At 35.9% G+C, this 5,089-nt stretch overlaps 1 pseudogene across 1 annotated transcript; it reads right to left on the bottom strand.

The window, feature by feature from the left end:
* Positions 1-297: 297 nt before the first annotated feature.
* LOC309815611 (brain and acute leukemia cytoplasmic protein-like) lies at positions 298-700 on the bottom strand (annotated as a pseudogene). The gene has a single exon. The product of its transcript is annotated as a brain and acute leukemia cytoplasmic protein-like (transcript).
* Between the last annotated feature and the right edge of the window lie 4,389 nt (positions 701-5,089).

The following is a 5,089-nucleotide window of genomic DNA, read 5'->3' as shown; positions in this document are numbered from 1 at the left end:
TAAACTGGCCCGTGGCTTTTGCTCGCCACTTTTCCATCAGACCACACTTCAGGAGTTGCAAGAAGCAAACTGAACATACATTTGCAGTTTGTTACCCTGTGGGAGTATTATGCCAATACATGTACGTGATAAATAAGAGGCTGAGAACGTCCCAACAGGCTAAGACAGTCTCCCAAGGCACTCAGCAGCGTTCCCACACAGCAAGGGCCACCCACGCCTTCAAGGTTCCCCAATGGGGTCCAGGATGTGAAGGGCACCAAAGAAGTCCCTCTGCCCTTCAACTGGTTGAACACTCTGCTAGGTGCCGCACTTCTTTGGGATTCTTCGACTTCTGTCCACCTGTTGGATGCCGTCTGAGACATTAACGGTGACTTCTTTTGCAGACGTCCGCTTTTAGCCTCTGTGGTCTGGAGGCCATTCTGTTTCTGGGTCAGGGGGCCTAAGCTGAGGCCCTGGGGATTTGGGCACTAGGTCCCACAGCTCATCTTCTCTGGGTTGGATATTCCACTTGGGGCTGTCGATCAGGGCACGCTGTTGCCATCTTCCAGCACACCTGCGTGCAGGCCACCCGCCTCAGGGCCGCTGTCTCAGGTGGCGCGTTGGAGTCGGTGTAGGTGAGTCATGTGGACTCCGTCCCGCGAGCCCAGCTCTCCTAGTAGCGGGGCTCAATGGCATCCACCCGGCTCCCGCCGCAGCCCATTCTCCCGTGCTGCTGGCGCGCCTGGCAGCCGCTCGGTTCGCGGTTCCAGTGGCGGCTCAGCCTGGCCGGCGAGGAGGAGGCGGCGGCATCGCGTGCCCCGACCCGCCTGTCCGCGCTGCAGCCACTTGCACAGCTCCCATGGCGCCCGCCGTCCCCTCCGCCGCTGATAACTCTTTATGATTTACATAAATGACCTTTACAACCTTACGCTAAGTATCTTCTCATGAGCCTATTGGCCAAATATTTTCCTTTGTGAAATCTGTTCAAATCTTTGTGTCCATTATCATTGGCTTAATTGTTCTTATTATTGAATTATAAATTATTCCTCATACCATACATTTATTCAAATTATATTGTTTTTGGCACTATGGTGAATCACTTTCCAATTACTTGCTGCTGTGTATATCTATCCTCACATTTATATGGCTTGTCTTTTTGTTTTCTTAAGGTGTCTTTCGAAGAGTTATATGTCAATTTTCATAAAGTCAAATTTTTCATTTTTTTCCTTTGTGGTTTATGCCTTTTATGTTCTAAGAAAACAATGCCTAACCCAAATTTTCAAATATTTTTCCTGCTGTCTTATATTTTTACCACTACAATTATGAGGCATTTCAAGTTAACTTTTGTGTATTGTGTATGTTAAGGTTTGATGTTTACTTTTTCTGCAGGGATATCCAGTTGTTCCAACACTGTTACAGATTTTCTTTCACCCACTGAATTGCTTTGGGACCTTCGGCAAATATCAATTCAGCATGTATGTACAGTTTCTTTTCTGGATTCACTATTCTGTTCTATTAACCATTTGATAGATCTATTCTTTCACCAGGGCCATGCTGTCTTGATTACTGTAGCCTCATAGCAAGTCTTAAACTCATGTAATGTATGTCTTCTTTGTTCTTTTTAAAAATTACTTTGGTTCTTCTGAATTGTTTGCATTTTCACATAAATTTTCAAATCAACTTATTAATTTCTACCAAAAAAGGCTCTAAGATTTTGATCAAGATTGGATTAATTCTATAGGTCAATTTAAAGAAAATTAACATGTTAACAATGTTAACTCTTCCAATCCATGAACATAGTAAATATCTCTATTTAGGTCTTCTTTACATCAACAATATGCTATAGTTTTCAGTGTATATAGCCTTGCTTATCTTTCGTTAAATTAATTACTAGTTCTTTTATATTTTGGCACTATTATAAATGGAATATTCTTTAATTTTCCAATTGTTTTCCTTTGTTATATAAAAATGCAAAAATACAAAAGTTTTATATATTAACTTGTACCCTGCCACTTTGCGAAACTAACCTATTATTTTCAGTAGTTGTTTTGTAGAGTCCTTGAGGATTTCCTATGTAAACAATCACGTCTTATGGAAATAGAAATATTTTTTACATATTTCTTGTCAATCATTATGCCTTTTATGCTATTAATTTCATTATAGCAATAGCTAGGACCTGCAATATTAAGGTTGAATGGTAACAGGGAGGGCAGACATCCTTGCTTTATTCCTAATCCTAGGGAGAAAATATCAAATATTCACACTTAAATATGAGGTTACCTGTAGGTTTCCTATAAATGGCCCTTAGAAGTTTGTGGAAGTTCTCTTTTTGTATGTGGCTAAAAGTTTTAGAAATGACTTGGTGCTGAATTTCATCAAATATACATCTGCATCTATTGAAATGATCATATTCTTTTCTTCTTTATATTGTGAATATGGCAAATTACACTGATTGAATTTTGAATGTTAAACCAATCTTACATTATTGAGGTAAGTCCAACTTGGTTATGATGTACTGGCCTTTATAATGTTACTGGATTTGATTTTGCTAATATTTTGTTGAGGATTTTTGTGTGCAAATTCATAAAAAGATATTGGTCTATAACATTTATTTCTTCAAATGTATTTGTCTAGTTTTGGCATTAGACTAATAGTGACCTCATGAAATGAGTTGGAAATTAATTTCCTCCTCTTCTATTTTCTGAAAGAGTTTGTATAGAATTGGTATTTATTTCCTTAAATGTTAGGGAGAATTCACTATGGAAGCCATGTGGGACTGGACTGTTCTTTGTTGGAACACTTTAAACTACTTTTATGCTTTCTAAAATTGGTGTGCTTACAATGATCTCTCACATTAATGGATTTTTTTAAATCAAAGAACAGTTTTAAATATGAATAACTTTCTCTTTAATTATGAATCATTTGCTGTGGGAAATTTGCTTTTTTTCTTCCAAGAACATAAAATACTCTTGAGGGCAGGGACAATGATGTATTTGTATTGTTCTCTAGTGCTTAACATAGTGTTCCATGCAAAAGTGTTTAGTAAATGTTTATTTAAATGAATGAAAAATGAATTAATGAAAAGGTTAGTGATAAGACCATGTTTTAATCCATTTATCCTCCCTCAGTTATAGTTTTCTCACTCACAACATGAATGAGTCCATATGGATATTATTTAAGTTCCAGTCAGTTTTGAAATCCCTTGAAATATACTTACGCCTTACTAGTTTGAATATATGAAAAGAATTCAACAGCAATGACTTTTTCATTCACACCCCCAAGACTTCCATGCACACAGATTTCAGTCTTTCCCTTTTTATTCTCTCCAGGTTAAGTTTTAGTATTGATATCTGCAAGTGTGCCTCTAAGACATTCTGAATCTGTGGTAATTTTCTATTCTGCATTTTAATCATAAACTTTAGAGATAAAAGGGACTAAGAGAAGATCTAATCAAACCTCATCACTGAGCAAAACAATTAATTGAGTCTCAGAGAAAATAAGTGTTTTTCTACCTCTGTAAGTGACCTCTTGCTAAATGCAAAAGGCTTTGAGTAACAAAATAGAAAGGTTACTAAAGGTGACAGTAGAACTAAGGTATTTGAAGTTTCTCTCTTCCTCCCTCATGCTCACTTATCTCTCAGAACAGAAATATTAAGACCAAAAGAGATTTATAAAATAACTGTGTGTGGGAGCCTTGAGGATATACATATGTCAATCGATGTAAAAACTTTAAAATCAGGTATAGTTTCTCCCACCCCAACACCGTAGTTCTTCTACAGTGTAAGATCAAGCAGTATTTTCTAATTGTTTCTTCTTCAGAATATTATTTATCTCAATGCCGATCTCAGGGTTTCAAAGACCCCATAGTTCTTACAGCAAACTCCCACAGTGAAGTTGTAATTATATAGTGCTGTGATTTTATACATGTGTGTATGTATACACCCACACATATAAGTGCAATTTTTACTCAATGTAAAAACTGTTTCATTTCCCTAGCACAATCAACTTCCTTCCTTGAGCCATAGATTTTTACAGCTAATACATCTATTTATCTTTGTTTCTCTCACTTCTATAAGAGAAGGCAAATAGATAAGTACACTTAGTTAAAACTAAACTGAGTCCCTGCCCTATGCCCTTTAACATTAAATCATTTTCTAAAATACACTGATTTTACTTAAATCCCTCCATGATTAATTGAATAAGCTTTTTTTAGGGTTTACCTCATAAACTAGAAAAAGGATCTATTTCTGTTGTCCAGTAACTATGCTGTTAATGAAACTAGGTCTTGAGTTTCCACAAATAGGTAGGAATAACTGGCTAGGCAGCTGTTTCCTATAAAATGGAGAAGCACAACAGAGGTACACTGATAATACTGGTGGCAGATAATTGAATCGTTCAATTTGTGTCCATTTAGAATGTTGCCTATCTTTAATATCATCTGACAATGCTTTTTGTTGTGTCACATGCTAACTGAGAGTGCTTGATGAAAAATAAAAACTGACAAAACATCTTTTTAGTTTAATAGAGGTATTATGTGTAAGAGAAATTAAAAAAGGGTAGAGGAAAATGAGAGAAAGGATACATTTGGTTTTTCATTTTACATATATTTTGTATATAATCCTAATATTTCTGATTTTTACCCTAGGAAATAAAAAAAGAATAGGACTAGCCTTTGGTTTTTGTAGTTGAGATATTTTTCTTAATCTTCCAATTTAAAAAGTTATTGTATGATGTTCACAGGACTTATACTGTTTCTAGGAAATGTTCTAGGAGTATGCATTTTCTTTTTGTCCTGTCTCTGTGTCAAATTACAGCTAAAAGAGAGAAGAGACAGAAGAGATCAATTTTGAAGAATAGAAATAAGAGATTCAAATACATGAATTACTCCAGACTCATATTAATATCATAAAATTAAAAATTATTTGAACACTTTGAAATAGTTAACCATCCTTTATTATTTGAACTCAATTTTCCTTGGGTTAAAACTGGGCTCTTATTAATAAAATAGGTTCCTTGGGAGGTTACGTTAATGCTTTAAGTCAGTAGTATATTAATAGTAAGTATATTATGGTAATGTTCCACATTGATAGAGAGGCACCAACTTGCCTAC

The sequence above is a fragment of the Mesoplodon mirus genome (assembly GCF_964341445.2).
Source record: "Mesoplodon mirus genome assembly, chromosome: 2".
NCBI classification, from domain to species: Eukaryota; Metazoa; Chordata; class Mammalia; order Artiodactyla; family Ziphiidae; genus Mesoplodon; species Mesoplodon mirus.
The sequence above is the reverse complement of the archived record's forward strand: the minus strand, read 5'-3'. Positions and strand labels throughout refer to the sequence as shown.